Genomic DNA, 20,474 nt, shown 5'->3' on the forward strand with positions numbered 1-20,474 from the left:
AGCAATGCATTTCTGACAATGTACAAGACCTGCATGCCATGCTCGCAGAAATCTGCACCAGTGGAGATGATAAACTCTTGCTGGCACCACTGCTGAAGCACACCACACTTCACTGCACTCACATCCACTGTTTAATCTCCAGAAATGTTCAGCAAGCACTGATGAATGTCAGTGGGCACAATTTTTTCTCCACATGAAGGAATTCAATGACACTCCTTTGTTTCAGCTGCACTTCCATGTCAGCCTGCTCCTCTGCTGCCATCTCTCACATGGCAAAAAAACCTAACAGGATACTGGTGGGAAAGTTCAACCTCTTCTGCCATACCACCAACATCAACCTGACATGGTGGGGCAGAACAATAAAACGAGGCATTACTTTCACAGCAGTTCTCGTATAATGATAATCAGTAAGCCCATCTGGGTACAGCTGTTACCTCTGAATGACAAATTCAAATCTGTCAGAGCTAACACCTCCAAAGCAAAAGAAAAACACTCAAAAAAAAAAAAAAAAAAAAAAGGCAACTCACAGGCAAGAACACAGTATTAGACTTAATTTTTCCAGAAAATATTTCGCACAATTTCCCTGAGGTCAACCATTATCCCCACTTTTTCTTTTCACGGCTCTGAGATTGAAAAGTCTCTCCCAGTTTCAATCTTAGAATTGAAGCACAAGTCAGATGCAGTCTATAAAAGCCAGAAAGTTAAGAAGTGTCTAGTTGAACTACCCAAGTGTTATTTTCAAGATTTAGAGATAGCTGTAAGCTCTTCACTCATTTACTTCGTGCTCTCAAAAGGCATCAGTACAAAATGAAACTGGAAAACAAAGCTGCTTATGAGAAGAAATAAACAAAAACACTGTAACAGCACAAATCCTTCAAGATTAACAGCAGTATTAAAGCAATGTTTACACTAAGGTATGCAGCTCAGGTGAAAATACAGGCTTCTGTACTCAAGCTGAAGATTACAGATCAACAACATTCAACTGGACATTTCCTGATAAATAATCACGCGACAAACAATCACTTCTTTGAATACTGCTGAAGCTGTTTAATACAACAAGCACGATTCAGATGCGTGAACAAAAATAAGGCATCACTGAGCAGGAAACTGGAGAAACTGACTACATGCAGTGCACAACCTGGTCAAGAGTTCTTGTCACTGCCAAGACCAAGATGAGTAATACTGCCTTAGATCATGTTCGCTAGATGGATTGTGACAACATTCAGTCCACAACAGACCACAACTTAAAAATATTACGTAAATCTAATATATCCAAAATGCCATTTAAAGTGGTATCTGGCAGAAAGTATGTGCCTTAGGAAAAATGTTTGATAAGATCTATATCAGAACAAGACTCCAGAAGACAAAGAGAAGTCTACTCAAATGTGCTTGCATCAATTCACTTCCTATATTCTCTTCTGAACCCCAAAGCCCCCAAATCATCAACAAATATTACATATGGATTCATGCCAGTTTTCCAGTGAAGGTACAAAGACAGGAAATGGAGAGATTCTCAGTGAACAGAGGAGTAACAGCAACATGTCTTCATTAAATTCCCTGTTATGCAACTAAGTACCTGCACGTAGACTTATCTTTCAGTCTGAATTGTGCCTCTGGCCTCCACATTAACCAATGTCCCCAAATCACTCTTCATGGAAAACTCACATTCCACCTGCAGAGAGATTTGAGTTTTCTATATAGTTGGCCCAAATTCCCAAGTGGAATTGGAATGAGTTTCTATACTAAAGTTTAAATGTTCAAGAGGAAAAAGAATACACTCAGAGTGGAAATCCGTTTGTTTTGGTTTGCTATTAAACTTAGTTTACACACTAAGTTTATTTATGATTTAAAAAGGGGAAAAAAATTCAGTTTCCACTGGCAATTTTCCTTATTGTTTATTCTTAGGAGATCCTTCCTTAGGAGAAAACACTAGCCAAAAATACTTAGATCACTCCAAAAGTAATGCCTCCTACTTACTGCCATTAAAACTACAATAGCCACAATAACACTATTTGATGTAGCTGAGAACTTGCTCTAACACACTACTTTTCAACAGTCACCACCATTAGTTCTGCATTTTCATCAGCCGTGAACAGGAGCCTGCATGCCCGACTTGTCAATACCTGCACCAGAGGAGGTGACCCACTATCACTGTCACCACTGCTGAAACATCATCCACCATCTCACTGCGCTCACATCCACTCTTTGGTCTCCAGAAACATTTAACAAGTGTCAACAAGCGTCAATAGGTGCAACTTTTTTTGCATAGAGGAATTCAATGACATTCCTTTGCATCATATGCACTTGCACATCAGACACAATTTTGTCACACACCATCCCTCTGCTGCCATCAGTCACAAGACTACAAAATGCAACAGGATATTGGTGGGGTCTAACACCATCTCATCAACATCCACCTCTGACATTGTGGCACAAACTAATAAAACAAGGTATTTCATTCAGAGTAGTTTTCGTAAATGAAGCCTAACGCACACACACACAAAAAAAAGGTTACTGTTTTGATCTACTGAATCAAGTAAGATATTCCAAGATTTAATACTTCATTTGATGAACATTATAACTCGAGGTCTATCGCCCTGCAAACTGGAGCCGGAAAACACCTAAACAGAGAAAATGTAGGGAAAGCACGTAGTAGTTTGATGACATGTAAGACCTTTGAAAAATCTCACACATCACCAAGTTAACACAAACGCAGCAAGAGGCCCCAGAATCACAGCACGGGAACTTCTGTGCCAAGAAAGACCAGTAACTGAATTGCCAAACCAGAGCAAATATTTACTATTTCTATAATCAGATGTGGCAGTAACTAAACTGCTAACTTAACATCAATGCACCTATTTTGGCTAAATGGTAAGGGCATCGCTAGAGCAGATGTCCCATCTCACTTGGTGGGTTGCAAGGAAGACGAGTCACTGGAATCCTTCAAATAGGGCACTCCCTGCTTGACAGCAGTTGCTTCTGCAATGTAACCTGGCGCTACTTCAGAGGAACAATAGAAGATAGTTTATCAAGCGTTCTAATAACAATTAATCAACTACTTCAAGACAAAATTATGCAAGTCCATAACAACAGTCAGTAAGATTACAGATAAAGGTACTTGGCATAGAATGTTACTTTCCTATCAACTACTCTGCAACAGAGTAGTTTATAGTAGTAGTAGATTTAGGCAACAGCTACTAAAGAAAGTAGATGTGTTATGTTTCATGATGTCCACCACGCTGTAACCAAGGCATCCCAACACTTCCCTCACATTATACACACAGGATCAGAAGGCAGCTATTCACGCTAACAAACAGACCTCTTAAGCTTTGAGTACAGAGCCCAGAAGAGCAGACATGACTTGGTAACTGGACTTATTCAAGCCTTCACATGCCTGAGTATTAAATTTTAGCTTAAGCTGTGAGCAGCCCTAATTGTTTCAGAAGCTTGCTCTGCTCGTGGATGCCAGATTGTTTATGAAAGGAAGTAGCTCTGATTTGCGGAATAAGACTCCATAACCCACATAAGGTTCCAAAGCAGGTATATTTATTTCAGCACTGCACACACGCTGGGTGCAAGGGGAATCGCTTCTCCCAACTTGCACTCCCGCAAGCAGATGCATTACATATTTAAGAGCCAAGCTCATAAATATTCATCAGATTTCCAAGAACTCATTTGCATATTTTTTTTTCCCAAGAGATAATTTACATATTGTTCTTCCCCCCCCCCCTCCCTTTCCCCCCCCCCTCCCTTTCCCCCCCCCCCTCCCCCCCGCAGATGCGTGGTAGCCTCCTCTGGTGGTTGTTGGATGAAGGCTCGACATCTTCCTCCCCACCTGGTGGTCGTTCTTGGATGAAGTCAGTAGTCCTCATTGCTATGTCCTTCTGACCTTTGTCCCACTTTAGAACACTTCCCCTATCTTGCATGCCCCTGCAACTCCTTGTCATGCTTGTTCCCTTTTCCACTGTTCTCTCATTGGTCCCTTTTCTGCTGACTGGAGAAAATTTCCCTTTTGGGGCTTTGATTGCATTTCCTTGAGCTAAACTAAGCGATGCTATTAACCTTTTAAGTCCTGCATCCTCTAGCCCACTACCTCAGCTCTTCCATTTCCTCTGCTACTTTGAATACAGGAAGTAATAAATAAAACATGAAGAGAAAGTTACCCTGCCTATTTGTTTTAGAAATCCTGAGCTCCATTTCAACATAGCTGAAGACCAATGTTGTCATCCCAACAAAAAGGATTACCCCAAGTCTAGCAGGTCATTTTGTCTGTAACTGATAAGATTTCCACTAACATCCACGTTAGAAGCCTTGAAGCTATTTTTGAGTAGTAAGAACACCACACAATCCCCCTGGAGGCAGGATGTGCCAGGAGAAATTTGAGAGGCAGTCACATGCTGTAGAAAAAGAAGTTTCAGTAACAAAACTCTTCTGAATTGTAGATGATAAATACACCACCTGCAGAGCATGTGTAAATAGCAATAATGTGAGTAATACCACTGATCACAAACGTGTTAAACAATGGAATAACTCTATAGAGATTTGAAGTTTCCAAGGGAAGCACTTGGTATAACTGCATGCACAAGTCTTTCCCAGTGCAATTATGGGAAGGGAAAGAGGCTCAACCCAATGACTGATCACAGAAGTCAGTAAAGATACCTTCCCTCCCATTTCTGCTCTTATACTATATTATACTATTTTCTTTCTTTCAAGTGGCGCTTGAGCGACTCTAGACAAACACACCTCTAGTTTGTAAAGTTTACTCAGAGAATGTTTCTGACAGAGAACCGGAAAACCGATGGCTCAGGGCAACAAGGCAGCAGTTTACCAGTTCCATAGTATCATCAAGTCTCCATCCTTGTGTGACAGCGTGCTCTCCCTTCCTTAACTGCCTACCTCAACCTGGCAGCAAGCAACAGTAATGACAATGACCATAGATCTGCCTCCAGCTGGAGGAGGCTGAAAGAACTGATGATAGCAGACACCTGGTTCAAAAGCTGACAACCAATTGAGCACAGGTCTGATAAGCAGACTATGACTAAGCCAATCAATCACCTTACCCCAGAAATAGTGTGCAGCCACTGCCATGCAGGAGAGCTCAAAGGGCTTCTTGGGCTGCTTAACAAGATCTCCCCTCGAGTAGGGATGCCTCTTGAGTTTACACTTGAGTGGAGATCCTGTACATCTTGCCAACGCAGACCCTCAGTAAACAACTGAGGGTTTGTTTTAGACTTTGTTAACTTCACTAACATTGCACCTTAGATTGATTGTGCACATTTAGTCCCTTAGACATAAACCGTTGTCCAAGTCTGGGATTAGGTGGATCTGGCTGCACCTAGGCTCCTTGGTTCCATAAGTCAAGGAATTTAGAAAGCAAGGGGGTCCACTCTGAATATTGTGACTCAGAGGGAAGGTCTCCTACATGTGTGTTTACCCTTCCATCTATGCAGTAAATAATCAAGTGTAGTCAGCCATCTCAAATCTTGTTGCTATTAAATCACTACTTTATATTATGTCAATAAAATATTCTCACTTATTTTATGAGTAAAAAATTGTTTCAAGCCAAAATACCTTGTGGTGTTATCACAGAGCCTCAGGGTCTCCACTTTACTCCAACCTTCACAATCAGAATCCAACTGATATTGCAAGATGGTCAACCAGAAAACTATCTAAGACTCAAGTTGGCGTGTTGGAAAGCAGCCATTCTTTAATAGCAGCACTGGATGCATGGGGGTAATCCTCCTATCACATGTAGTTTACACAAAAGATCTTCGGTTTATATATGTTACTTACACTATAAATAGAGAAGTTTCTCAGAATTATGCTACAAATGCAAGTTTTCCCAGAAGTTTGTTACATATTTAATGACCAATTCCAAGCAGGTCCTCCTATTTCCCCGGTACAAAGACTCAGCAGAGCTGACCTCCTTGGTTCAGAGATACAGCTCTTTCTCCTATCTAAACAAGTTGCATGGCAGAGCCATCCATCAACAAACACAAGCAAGGTTAATAATATTGTTACAACTTTTATGACAACCTTTAGGTTCCTATCATATTATACTAATTCCCCTCTCCTCCAACCTTGGTATGGCCCCTCACACTCACCTATTACAGAGGTTCCTCCTTGTTCCACCCCAAGAAGGATATCTGGCTTATTGTTGCTTATGCAATTATTCAACGTAATGCCTGGTTTAGGCACACTGCAGTCATCCATACTGCATACGACTGAGTTATAGCCAATTACCATGACAATGCCCAGGTGGCTGAATCCATCACTTAGCCATTCACTCCTCTGACAGCATCAACTGGGTGTACCCACTGGCCTCCCCTCATGGCAAGCAAGCTCCTTCCATACCCACACAAGGAAAATCTGTGGCAACTTCCCTTGTGAAAAAAAAATCCAGGAAAATGCCTATGTGCCTACTTCAGCTGTTGGCCACATTCATTTCCATTCTGCTCAATTCATGGCTAAGACCACATGCAGTGCCCAAGCAGATGCCACTGCTGTGACCAGAGGGGCAGAGGTCGCAGCAAATACTGACACCCATGATAAAGCCAATCACAGCATATATTAGCAGCTGAAGTGAGGAAACTTCACCATCTTGGGGTTTGTGCTGTTACAATATCCCTTATCTGTGATTTCATCCACTATGTTAAGCTCTTAAAGGCCCTCTGGCATAACACTGACATTCTGGAGCCACATGGCTATTTTATGTTTTTTTTTCTGCAAGTAACTCTTTAATCTCTTAATTCCAGCAGAAGGAAACTTGGTTCTGCTTTGGTAAGATATTTTCCTGTTCTGCTGCCCATTCCTGGATACATCTCAACACAGGATGTCATTCCATTCTTTCACTTTCCATGTATCATATTGTGAAGCAGTAAGGCAGCGTAATCAAGCCATTCGCAATATCTGCAAGTTCTGATTCATTACAAAGAGCTTTTTCTAACTGTAAGAAACAGCAGTTTCTCATCAGGCAATGATCTTTGCAAAGCAGCAGAAGTTGTTCTTTACTGCAGTAATGGGCACACACCTCCTCATGGCAAGGGAGACACTGTGTGCCGTATCACTGAAACCCACTCCACTAAATGCCCTCATTCGAGGCAGCTGATACCTCTCCTGCTGCTCATTGCTTGAGCTTATCACACTCTCAGTCTTCCCAATGTCTTTGCTAAAATATTTTTCCATACACAATTTATCACCCACCTGTTGTTCTTTCATCTTTCAATGGGGAACAAGAGAACAATGCATAGTAGGCCCAACTGTTGTTTCCCATGGTTTAAGGGGAACAGGAGGACAAGGCACACTGGGTCCATGTGCAGCTCCCCATTTGTCAAAGGGGAACAGCAGAACAATGCATGCCAGACTCTCCCTCCCTATCACCTCAGCCAGTCTCAATTCCTTCCCACCTGGGCTAGGTGTTCTGACAACCAAACTACTTGGCAAACTCACTCCACCATATACTAAGCCATGCTTCAGTGATTCATTGTGAACAAGAACCCTTGCACAACTTTGCTGAAATTCAGGAAAAATCTATACCTTACTGTTAGAATTACTCTGCTGCAAAAACACAGTCTATTTCTCACATAACTGGAACTCTCCTGGACAGAGTTCAGCACAAGATCCAAGAACTGAAAGGATAAAGTTAATCTGCAGGACCACCTTCATGCCCCCATTTATGCTTCTAAGCTTACAGCAGCCATTCTCAGTCAAATGAAAGCATTTACCAGGAATTCAGTACTTGCGTGACATACAGTACCAGAGCAAGATTAGAGCAGCTTGGCAGTACTGTACTTAAGGTACAAGATTGTCTGAGCCTGTTAAGGATCCACTGCCTAAAATCAACACTGAGATCAATAGCAACACTTTGTGAACAGTTTTACATTTGAAAGCATTCCTTCCGACGCGGACAGAAGCTGTTTGCTTATGAATGGGAAGGTCCAAGAACATTTTCTGGCTGAAGACTAAGCCTTGGAGCAAGTATTTTCAGCTTGATACAAGAAGTTAGATGATACCATTGTATACCTCCAAGGCAAGACACAAGCCACCTCTTATCTATGCTGATTTAAATTTGTAAAGCTTGGAAGTCAGGAACAACTCTGCTGAGAGCTGGGAAGCCAGAAGCTATCACTCTAACCACTCTATAAGTAAAGAGAACACTTATCTTCCACCTTCATTTGTCACTGTCATCAACTGATCTTCACACCTTGGACGACTCACTGCTGCCAAGACAGCCTGAATCAGCCACATTCAGCCATTCTGTCTAGCTGTAAATACGTGACCAAAAGAGAGAGTACACTGTCATTTTCCTCATATTCTAACTTTATTTCAGGTGTTGTAGCAGCCTCCACACACAGGAGGGTTCTTGCAACAAGGATTCACAGCAGTTATACAGGAGGTAATTTGCTAGATGTTACCAACATCTCGGATAGTTAATGACACAGTAGTTACAATAGCTTGAAGTACATTAAGACCAGATACTTGTCTCTGCAGATTACCATCCCACCATAACAAGCAGTTTATTTTTATCTCATCTTCTATTGGCTTTATCGTCCTAATCCAAGCTGCCATTACAGACACTTACTACAAAAACAGTTCTTGAATGGGCTTATTAGTTTCACTCCTATGAAGCACATCATAATGCTACTACGTGATGGAAAGTACAGCAATAATAGGGTGGCAAAGTCCTAGGCTGCAACAGTTCAGGACAAGCCCAAATGCAAAAGCTGTGGATGCAAGAGCAAAGGAAAAAAATCTGCTTATCTCTGGAAGACCACAGGTAGGCGAGGATGTTCAGAGAGATACCCCTGACTCCTCTGTCAACCCTTAAATGAGGTCTGGGAAGGGACAGATCCTGGCTCCACCCCTTCCGGTCCCTCAGATGCACTGCATGTACCTGAGCTCCTCTAGGTTGGCCCTGCCTTCCAACCAGGTGCTCAATCTCTGGTTCAGGCCATAACTCAGCATTTCCTCCACACACACACACACAGAATCAGATTCTTCCTTCCAGTCTCCCTTTGAATATGTAGTGCTATCTCCTCCATCCATCAGGACTTGTAATCTGACTTTATTCAGTATTATCTGACATTACTTCTGAGTCAGTTTGTTATCCCTTTAGAAAACAACCACCACCACCAAGATGACATTTCTCAGCAGCAGCTGAAGTTATCCTTTCCAAGTCACTTGTCAGAGCCATCCTCTTCAAATCATATCATTAGCCTAGACCACATTGCAGGTGTTTTTTAAGTGATACTGTAAGTTATCACCACCTCCAGCAGCTCTGGGGGTATCTCAAGCTGTGAGGGTAAGGGCCCAGCCTGGAGCCCCCACATGTCTCTGTCATCAAATACAGCTGCTGCTTTCCTGTTTGCAGGTTTCCCAGAGACACATAAGCAACACTGACACAGCTCCCTACAAAAATTACCATAAAATGCTGAAGGCAGCACCTGTATATTGAATTTATATAAAACTTAAGCAAGAAAAGCCAAGTCCCTTTCCTCTGCTTTGACTGGACAGGTCTGAATGTCACCAGAAGAAAAACCATTCCCACTCTCCAGAGTCACAGGCATTCTGCATTCACAGATCCCCCCTGTTCTGCTCACGAAGAAGTATGGTTGCTTCTGAAATGTTCTTGGAGGCATCAGGCAAAGTATTCACAGATAAGCAATAGTCATTTACAGAAAGAAGAATGGAACTCACCCCACTGGTGAAGGAGCTCTCTGGCTATGTAGCACTCCTTCTCATGGAACAACTTAGGCCAAACAGATGCTTTCCTTTCAGTGGCTGGCCCCCTTCTTCCTTCACGGGGAGAAATATAAGGGCTCTCCACTGTCTCTTTGGGATAATCACGCAAGCCTATTTGAGCAAGAAATTTTCTTGACGTTGTGCACATGCTAGGGATAGAGAGCGAGAGTTAAGAAAAGTTTTCTGAGAAGACAGGACAGGCTGGGCTCAGACAGACATCCTGACCAGCCAGGGTTTGCACTTGACTTGCCCTCTTTATGCCCCATTGCATTAAAGGACTATGTAATGTGGCAGAAAATAAACCCCCTCGTGTCTCTATTTAACAGGCGGGCTGGAGGCAATTGAGTGATGCCCAATTCAGCACTGCAAGTCTGGTTACATATGAGCTATCACAATAATGGAGTCACAAATAGCACTCTGCATCATTTGTCCAGCAGCACCCAAAAGGGCTCTCCATAACCAACCTCGAGGAATTCGGCTGCACCCAATGAGAACTTTCACAGCTAGATTAGTGAACAGTGCAGTTAATTAAAGCAAGAGATTGCAGGCCTTTTTGGATGGTCAGTGATAACTGACAAAAAAAAATCTTGCAGTGATACTGCAAAACATGTGAGATTAACCGTGAATGGAAGTAATATGGCCTGGCCACAAGCACGTCTGGTAATAAAAACAGCTCTATAGAGATCTTTAAGTTCCCCAAGAAAGTGTTCAGTGTGACCAAGTATGCAAATCTTACCCAGTATGCATCTCTATGGGGAAGAAATAAGAGACTCAACCCATCCACTGCTCCCAGAATTAGTCCATGCTTAATATCTAATTGTGTCTTCCCTGACATAGCCCCCTCTTAAGCCATTTTTATACTATTTCCTATTATACAGGTGGACCCTGTATAGGATCACTGAATGGCATGAACTGGAAGGGACATCAAGGACCACCAGGCTCCAACCCCCCTGCCACAGGCAGGGTTGTCAACAGCTAGATCAAGTACTAGATCAAGATACCCAAGGCCCCATCCAGCTTGGCACTGGAACACCTCCAGAATGGGGCACCCAAAACCTCCCTGGACAACCTGTTCTAGCACCTCACCACTCACTGAAAAATTTCCCCCCAACATCTATTCTAAATATTCCCTCCTTCAATTTAAAACCATTCCCCCTTGTCATATCACTATCTACCCGTGTAAAAATTTGATTTCCCTCCTGTCCATAATCTCCCTTTAAATAGCAGAAGACCATACTGAGGTGTCCCCACAGCCTTCTCCTGTTCAGACCGAATAAGCCAGCTCCTTCAATCTTTTTTCACTTCAGCCCTCTGATCATCTTTGTGGCCCTACTGTGATCTTGAGGGACTCCAGTAATACATACCTTTGTTATAAATGGTTTTTAAATTATTTAACTTTGCTTTTAAAGGTATAAACTAAAAAATTCAGAGCATGAACTCACTGAGGAGTTACCACACATTGGAGTCCAATAGCTTTTAGGAAGGTGTGTTTTTGTGTTAAAGAAGTTATGAGTAAAGTTCACCCAAACGATGGTATTTTTTTCAAAGAATGACAGTCTGTTGGTTCAGGGTACCAAATATATGGCTTATCAGTTCTGTAGTATCATCAAGTTCCTATCCTGGCAGTGGTACCACAGAGCCTGGTCACAGTATCTTCATTCTGCTCTACCACTTATGCTGTTTCTCTTCGAGTCAGCAAATCAAACTCCCCTTATGCTGCCAACACTTGATATTGCCTAGGGAAATTCTGTGGAATGGATTTCTTGCATACCAGCCACACTCTGCTTTTGTACCTTTCCTTAATGTGTGAACAACGCTGTACCTTTAATATAAATTTAATTTCCAAGTCACCTCTAGCAATTATTCCGCAGCCTCTTCCACCTATCTTCTCATTGGTCCTCCCCAGTTCCTGCACACCCCTTATCAAATGCCAAAGATCCACCATCATCTTCTTCCTTCCATAACCAGAGCTCCCAGGTCTGCATTCTTATTCATGGAGAAACCTGGTTCTGCCAGCAGTTTTCTGGTAGCTGATCTGTTCTCCTTACACTTGCCTGTCAGGACTGTGTCTACATTTCGTTTACTGCTTCCCCGTTTCCCTTCTATTCCCACTTGACAAGGTCCCTGATCAGATAATCCCGTTGAAATAAACATTCTTACATTCCTGTACTCTTACCAAGAAGCGCTGCAAGAAGGCTTGCTCCTCCATATTGCCTCCACCACTCCCAACAAGGTTTGTATCTATGTGTTTTATTTATTTCTTCCCTTATTCTTCCTCCTTTTCTTTTGCAATGGAAGGGTCCTTTAAGAAACATGCTACAGAATCAGAGCTCGTAACACTGCCTCACTAGTCAAGGGAATTACAGTCAGTCAGAAGGGAAGCAAGAAATAGACCACGCTTCTCACCAAGAACAAGATAACAGATAGATGCCATACCACACAGCAATAGAAAAGTTAGATACAGCACAATAGGATTTTGTCCTAACAAGCTGTTTTGCCAATAGATGGGGTCAGCACAAAGGACGCAGACACCAACTTAAAGAAGTGTGTTTATCTTTATTCATGTTTAAATCAATAAAATAATAAGTGAAATAATACAGCAAGAGTAAAACAAAACAAGGTAGTGCATCTAATCATTACTACATAAGATTAACTGCAGTGATTAAGAAAGATAAATCATCAACTGCCCCAATATTTTACCATCATTCAGACCCACAATCACTGGGGAGCCCCGGTTGCAGCGAGGATTTGGAGAATCTTTCCCAGCAACTGGGAGGTCCTATGCAGTGCCTCCACTCACAGGTGAGATCTCTAAAGTCATTGCAAGGGGGTCCAGCTTTTAAATAGTTGAATAAATATGCTTACATAATTTCAAGTGCAGAAACATCGGATTTCATCCTCCTTTTGGATTCCACCCAAAGCCTGGCCAGGCTCAAGGAGGAACCAAGGGAGTTTCCCTATCGATTTGGGCTTTAACCACATATTTCTCATGGCCTTGCAACATGCCTCTAAATAAAGAAAGATCCACCATCGGTTACTGTTACACAACAAGCATTACAACAGATCTTTATGAACTGACATCAAAACATATATTCACGTTAAAACAGAAAAACAGATAAATACTGCATTGCATGTGTGATATAGTGTTTGGTTTCAAGGCTCATCTGGAGGTCAGCTTTGGTTCAGGGCTTATTGTTCAGGCCTTAGTACCTCAGAAGCATCTAAAATGAGCTCAATGGGATTATTCTGAATGAAAAAGAATTTTTCTGCAAGCACCACGGACTGCAAGCATTTGGAACAGCCATGGTTCAAAAGGAGCTTTAAAATTCTAGCTCTCCACAATACCAAGCAACACACAAACACTGCCAAAGAGGTCACTGCTGAAAACAGACCTGAACCCAACCATTTATTGTTTATACTCCTCAGGGGAAAAGTCATCTTCACTCCTGACTAATAGCATTATGTGTGAAAAAGCAATTTTTAATACAAAATCAGAAGATTTGCAGGAAAAGGCATTAGTAAAAGGGATCAGATTCACTGGATCAATAAACATTTCCTAATTGTCTATTCAAAAACCCACAAGTAAAAGATTTTCTAACAGTAGTATCAGACTTCTTATAATAATATCCTTGCCTCACAGTACAGATTATGTTTATAACTGAAATGTATACTACCACACATCTATAGCTCATGCTTTTCTACTTGTAATTCTTACTGTGATGAAAGAGGCCAGCCAATGATAAAGCAGAGTTGTGAGATGTTTTTTCATGGGTGGAGAAACCCTTTTTAGAAAATGCCTACACCCCCACGGCACAGTTGCAGACTCCTACTTAGCATCACACTTTATGACAGCAACCTTAAAATGTGCTTTGAACTCTGAAAGCTTTCCAACTTCCAAGGCGCATCCAAAGCACAGCCTTGCACCTCCAGTAGCTGTAGGCAAAATTGCAATTTGAAGTATTGCTACATTCTTCAACATCTAACTGCTAATTGGAGAAAAGTTTGTAATCTACGTACAAGATACATTAACTGAATTTCAGTCAAACAACACTAATCATTCAAAATCACACAACATGCTCTTTGTATAAAGGGCTCATACCTGCACTTCATACAAGCAGTAAAGCATTTTATAAGTTTTAAGATCACAAGAGTGATCACAAAAGATCTTGAATAAGGAGTGAGTATAGCCATGACAATATGTTTCCTCTCTGCTAATTTGTAAAGCTTGCCATATGCTGCAATTTACCCGACTGTCAATTATTCCACTCATTACATGGTCTTTCTTGCAGTGCCCGCAACTAATAAACCCTGCTGCCTTTTCAGTTGCTGTTTTACATTTCCATTGCTCTTTACAGTTCTGAAACTCCTGATAACTTGTGTCTGCTTAAGTATATGAGTCCTAAATAATACACATGTGTAGCAGTGTCTATCAATCACACGAAGGAGAAGCACGAACCTACTCCCTGTCAGCAGTAGGAAAGTACTGCAGTCCTTTGAAAAACAGTGAAAAACAGTTCAAGTAGCTGTGGAATAATTGCTATAGCGACTTCAAATTAAGGTACAGAACTGCTCACAGAGGCACAGAAGCAGCTGGTATGCAAGGAATCCTTAAAACAGCAGAGAAGGTGGAGCAGAGTGACTACTCTGCAGTCAAGTTCTGTGATCCATACCAGGTTCATCAGCAACCCTTGGTGTTGGTAGCAACATCAGGAGAACGTGATGTACTGACTCAGAGGAGCAATGCCAGGATGGGAACCTGGTGGTACTAAGTACTGAAAAGCTGCATATTTGCTACCCTTAGCCAAGAGTCCATCATTCTTTGACAAAATACCATCCTTTAGGTGAACTTCGCTCAGCATAACCTCATTATCATACCAGAACGCTGCCATCCAAAAAGCTACCTGCCTCCAAGCTATGATCACTCCTCACCAAGCCTAAACCTTTAGAAGTAAAGTGACAGAATTGCTCACCATTCATAATCAAAGGCGCGCATCACTACAGTCCCTCAAGCTCCACCTGAAAAACAAGCAATAGTATAAAAACGGCTTAAGATAAGGGGGATGTCACGGAAGGTACTACCAGAGACAAGTTAGGAGAATACCTCTGACTTCTGAGATCAGTTGACAGACAGCTTCTCTTCCCCCACATAGGGACATCTACTGAGTAAGAGTCTCACCCTCAGCTATACAGAGAGCTTCTCCAGGAAACTCAGAAATATCTATAGCATTGCTTTTATAACTGAAGGCACTTGTGGCCAGGTTGTATTATTTCTTGGTTAACCTCAAAAGCTGCGTAGACAGTGCACTTATCACCAGCAATCCAAAAGAATCTGTGTTCTGTTGCTTTAATAAGCTGCACTGTTCACTAATCTAGTCATCACAGTCTTTAGTTTGGGTATGACCCAAACTCTTTCAGCACGGCCATGGAAACCCATTTGGACACAATGAGTGAAGGACATTTTCCTGAGCTGCATAAAAAAATATATAGTATAGTTAGTGTATATAAGTAACAAAGTATTTTAATATACATTTTCTATTAAAACAAAAATAGGGCAACAAAAACATAAGTCTAGTGGGATAGTTGACCTTGGTTCTGTGGAACTAGTATATCAATGCCTGGTTTGATATACTAGTAAGTAATTCCTACTGAGCTCTCAAGGTTCTCACAGATTATTATTATTTTTTTTTTTAATGACTTTTTTTTTTCTTGTGCTTCATCTTTGAAAACAGTTGTTCACAAATACTGCCACAGAGCAATGACACAAATAAGGAGCAACTGTAAAGTGAGGGATATTTCTACCCGGTAAGACATGTCTCATAAAGAGACACAATCCAATTTTTCAGCTGACTGTCAAATTGCAACTATACATTCCATTTGAAAATTCACAGGTAACAGATTGATGTCCATTGAAAATGGAGTCACAAACAGCTTTTTGAGATGTTGAACGTTACAGTTTGTCAGCGCTGCACAGGTATTCTGGATTTATCTTCTGCAACAAACTTGTTAACTTGTTGAATTTCCTCACAAAATAACACAAACACATGATTAATAACTAAATAAGAAAACTTTTGTGCTTGCTTAATAACAAAACCCACACATCTCCACGTAAGAAGTAGACTGTGTTTTTGCAGCAGAGTAATTCTAACACTAAGGCACAGACTTTAGCTAAACTTTCTTACAAAATGGCTGCAAGGTTTCTTGTTGACAACGCATCATTGAAGCATGGCTTAGTATATGGTGGAGTGAGTTTGCCAAGTAGTTTGGTTGTCAGAACACCTAGCCCAGGTGGGAAGGAATTGAGACTGGCTGAGGTGATAGGGAGGGAGAGTCTGGCATGCATTGTTCTGCTGTTCCCCTTTGACAAATGGGGAGCTGCACATGGACCCAGTGTGCCTTGTCCTCCTGTTCCCCTTAAACCATGGGAAACAACAGTTGGGCCTACTATGCATTGTTCTCTTGTTCCCCATTGAAAGATGAAAGAACAACAGGTGGGTGATAAATTGTGTATGGAAAAATATTTTAGCAAAGACATTGGGAAGACTGAGAGTGTGATAAGCTCAAGCAATGAGCAGCAGGAGAGGTATCAGCTGCCTCGAGTGAGGGCATTTAGTGGAGTGGGTTTCAGTGATACGGCACACAGTGTCTCCCTTGCCATGAGGAGGTGTGCGCCCATTACTGCAGTAAAGAACAACTTCTGCTGCTTTGCAAAGATCATTGCCTGATGAGAAACTGCTGATTCTGAGTGTTTCTTACATTCATAGGCACACACACACACATATGGTAGGATGAAATCTAATTATTGGCGATCACCGCATTTCAGTCACCAAGTGGCATAAGGGAATGCAAGGTAAATATGTGCTGGTTTCAATTTGACTGAGCACACATCACAGATTGAAGAGAAGAGCCCCACACGACGTCTTTCCCTCCACAGCACTCCATTATCACCTATGCAGCCCACACCCAAACTACGCACACTCAGCTCATGACAAAATATCCCTGAAATCACGTAACAATGTTAGAAGTTTACAATCTTGTTACTAGTTATCTAGGACTGCATGCAGCCTGCACGTTACACGTGCCTGTTCTACAGTTCTTCACAAACCCTCATGGTCGGTCTTAACAATGCACGAGAAAATGAACACTGCTAGGAATTAAGACATCTGAATAGCACCCATCTCTGCTTGGGCTTCTGCTCTCTACTCCTATTTTGTGATCTTTGACCTTACCTCTCCATTCATTTTAAAATAGGGGGCAGAGAATATTAATCTCTCTTTTCTACTCACTTATTAACTATTAGTCATCAACGAAGAGAAGAAGGATTCCACATCAAACCAACAGGTCAAGCAGATCAATTTTTGTACTGATTGAGACCAAGAGAGGCCACCATCAGCAAGACAGTTACACACCAACAAATGAAACTAAGCATGTTCCCCACAGTCTATGGGACCACTTCCCATATTTGCAGCCAAAAGCAGGAGCCAGGTAGTGGTTTGGTAGGCTGCAGCATGCAGTTCAGCTGGACACTCTACTGGAGAAGACTGAACTGGTATAAAGGTCCCCATTTGATAACTTTTCCTCATGGAAAATGTAAACATAAAAACGATAGTTTAAATTTTAGAAACAAAAAATATTTCACTATCAGAAGATGTTTCCAGAAACTATTTAAGGCAAAGAACTTGCTTTTTAAAAGCCAGTGTTTGAAGGATTGCTTCCAATGGATAAGAATTATTTTATGAATCTACAAGCACTGCAGTTTAAGAGTGGTATGAAGGGGAAAGGGGGAGAACAGTGGAAAAGTGTCTGTGTATTAGGTGGTAAAACGAGCCAAAATAAAAGCCTCTCCAAAATCCTGGCAGATCAGTCAAACTTGAGGATGCTCCAGCTACCATCAAGCAGGAAAGCAAAACACTTCATAGTACTCTTGATATGAGGGTACACAGTGATGTTTTTCTGCCAAAGCATCAGTTCATATACTATCTTCTGGAAAAAAAAAAAAAAAAAAAAGCATATATATAAAAATATATACTTCTGGGTTTGCTGTTCAAGTCCAAACATGCCAGCTGCAAAAAGTGGCGTCCTACCCTTTACTTTGAAGTACCATAACTTGCTTCAGTGAGCTGCATGAATACAGAGAATTGACAGCTCCAGATGAATAGCTTTAGGACCAACTTTGCACATTGCTAAGGCTTTGTTTTGTTGCTCAGATGAATGCCTAACTGGCAGGAATACTGACAGTAAAGGATTTGATTTTGTGAACAGTAACCTAACAGTGATCATTAACACCACTTTGCTTTCTCTGCCAGGAATGACTATCCAGATGTTTTAACACACTGGCTGGATAGCTCAAGAACATCAGGTGATAAGAGATAAAGAAGCATTTGTTACTCGCAGTCACTTTTACTTTTCCCACAGTTCTGAGATGCGAGAGCTAGAAAATATTTACCATTAGGCGCCATGAGTTAGGCTTGTTTTCTTTTACTTTCAATCTTCCCAGGAGGCTAGTTAAGAGTAGGAACCCAGCATTACCATAGAGCTCCTGGAAAGAGGCAGCTGCATAATAACTTCTAGGAAAAATGATCCTCACCATTCCTATGGGCTTCAGAAACGTGCATTCTAGATGATGCCTCCAGTTTTCACCAATATCTAAAGGCTTCCAGAAGCATACAGAGAAACCTCACAGAACTAGTGCTGTAGGGGTGCCAGCCTCTTCTCCGTATTTCCTTTTGCCTTTGCAGATGGAGTATGTTAGATGTTTCTGAGTTGTAAGAGACCACAAGACCACCAGATCCAATTCCTGGTTCCACACAGCATCACCCAAAATCCAAACCCTGTGTCCGAAAGTGATGTCCAAACACTCCAGCACTCGGGGCCGTGCCCACAGCCCTGGGCATTCCGTTCCATGCCCACCACCCCGCGGTGCAGACCCCGTCGCCCCTCCCCGTGCCTGCCTCTCGGGATAGCACACCCCGCAGAGAGAGCCGCTAAGCAAACTTCTGCCTGAGGCGATGAGGGAGGAGGATCTTTCGGAAAAGCAAACCTGTAGATTTCATTGTGATCGCTCAGCCTCCGGCCAGACGCCGGATCAATGCTAACCGACCCGCGAGCCGAGCGCTGAGCGCCGAGCACCCGCAGCGCCGCGCTGCCACCCGGCCTGCCGCGCTCCCCGGCCCCGCGCAGCCCCACGGGCCCCGCCGCCCGGTCCCGGCCGCGCGCAGGAAGGCCCGGCTTCACCGCCGCTGCCGCCCTGCCCGCCGCCCGTGCTCACCAAACCCGGCGCCCGATCCGCACGGCGGTAGAAGCGGAGCCGGAGGCCGCTGGGCCCCCAGGCCTCGAAGGATAGAACGAGGCCTCCGCAGCCCGCAGGCAGAGCGGCGGCACGGAACCAAAGACCGCCCCGGGGCGGGACCGCGCCGGAGCTGTAGGAGGAGGCTGCGCGCGGGCGGCTGTCCCCTCGGTGGCCTCCTCGGGTCGCTATGGCGCAGGCGGGGACTCGACATTCCCTCGTGTGCGGGGGCCTTCCGGCCCGCTCGCGTGCTGGAAGAGTCATCCGCGTGCTGAACACTCATTTAATTAGGGAAGGTGAACGTTCAAAAGGGGAGACGGAGCAGCTCGATCCTTTGTTCGAGCAAACGGGCAGCCCGCTGAGCGCACTCCCGGGGGGCTCTCAAATTATCAGAGGGCACGGTGAGAGATGAACTGCGCCTTGCAATAACCGTAGGTGAGCTGGATAGCTGATTGCTCAAGGTACCAAACCGCAATAGGTTGAAGTGAGCAAGGAAAACTACAAGAGGAACAAGATGAGCCCGTGTTTATGATAAGCGAGGACAGCTGCATTTTTGTGACCGAAAGTTGCTTAAGGGACCACCGCATTGACGATGAGCAACCTCCAGCTCAAATTCAGTAAGAAAGAAACCATGTTAAAAAAAAAAAAGAACAGGAAAAAGAAAATAGGCAGAGACAGAGTTCTTGGAAAAGGGGTGGACATCTTGAGAAATAGTATGACTGCATATCAGGCTTTGTGGAAATGTAATGAATATGTTATGCAGTCAGAAATGAAAGCGTGTGCACAGAAGCAAAGGTAGAGAATTGCTTTGGGTGTGAACCCCGTTCTCTCTCATGATACGACCAAGGATACCAGCTGATTATCATCGTTCAGTGATTGCTATCAGTTATTATATTAAATGTTTCCATTAGCATGCCCCCCCCCCCCAACATGTCATGCTGCCATGTGTAATTCACTCTAACTGTGCCACCCAAGGCAAAGAAATTAACTTACATTAACAGGCTTATGAGCCTGTGAAGCCTGCGCACTCTGCTTGAAGTTCACAGGTTGGCATTAGTCAGCTTCTGTGGTTTCTCATTCTGTTTGGCACAGATAAGCTTTAGCAGCACGCCCCTCGCAGTATTATGAGGCTACTGTTTGTAAAGGCACTATCTCCTATCTTATCAGAAGGGCCCCACAAGGGAACTGAGGAATGCACTCAGGAAGGAAGAAGGAAGTTCCCCAGCTGCTCCAGGATGATCTGGAGGCCACATCAAGTCCTTGCTGAAACCGAAACTGAAACCAGACAAAACTGGTTGAGGCAGGCTAAAGCAGGAATAAGTGTAACCTGAAGTAACCTGTGGTTCACTGAGGCCGAAATAAATGTGCAATTACACAGCCAAAAAGGAATAATGAGATTTAAGGAATGCTATAATGAAGTAATGCCCCACCCTCACTTCCTGTGTGAATG

General features: G+C 42.9%; 1 protein-coding gene across 1 annotated transcript in view; it reads right to left on the bottom strand.

Annotated features, from left to right (window-relative positions):
- The window catches only part of RESF1 (retroelement silencing factor 1), a 34,457-nt gene that overhangs the window by 7,576 nt on the left and 6,407 nt on the right, over positions 1-20,474 (bottom strand). The gene's annotated exons all lie outside the window — the stretch shown is intronic.

The sequence above is a fragment of the Centrocercus urophasianus genome, unplaced genomic scaffold (assembly GCF_019232065.1).
Source record: "Centrocercus urophasianus isolate 14NV4802_14NV808 unplaced genomic scaffold, USGS_Curo_1.0 seq_73, whole genome shotgun sequence".
NCBI classification, from domain to species: domain Eukaryota; kingdom Metazoa; phylum Chordata; class Aves; order Galliformes; family Phasianidae; genus Centrocercus; species Centrocercus urophasianus.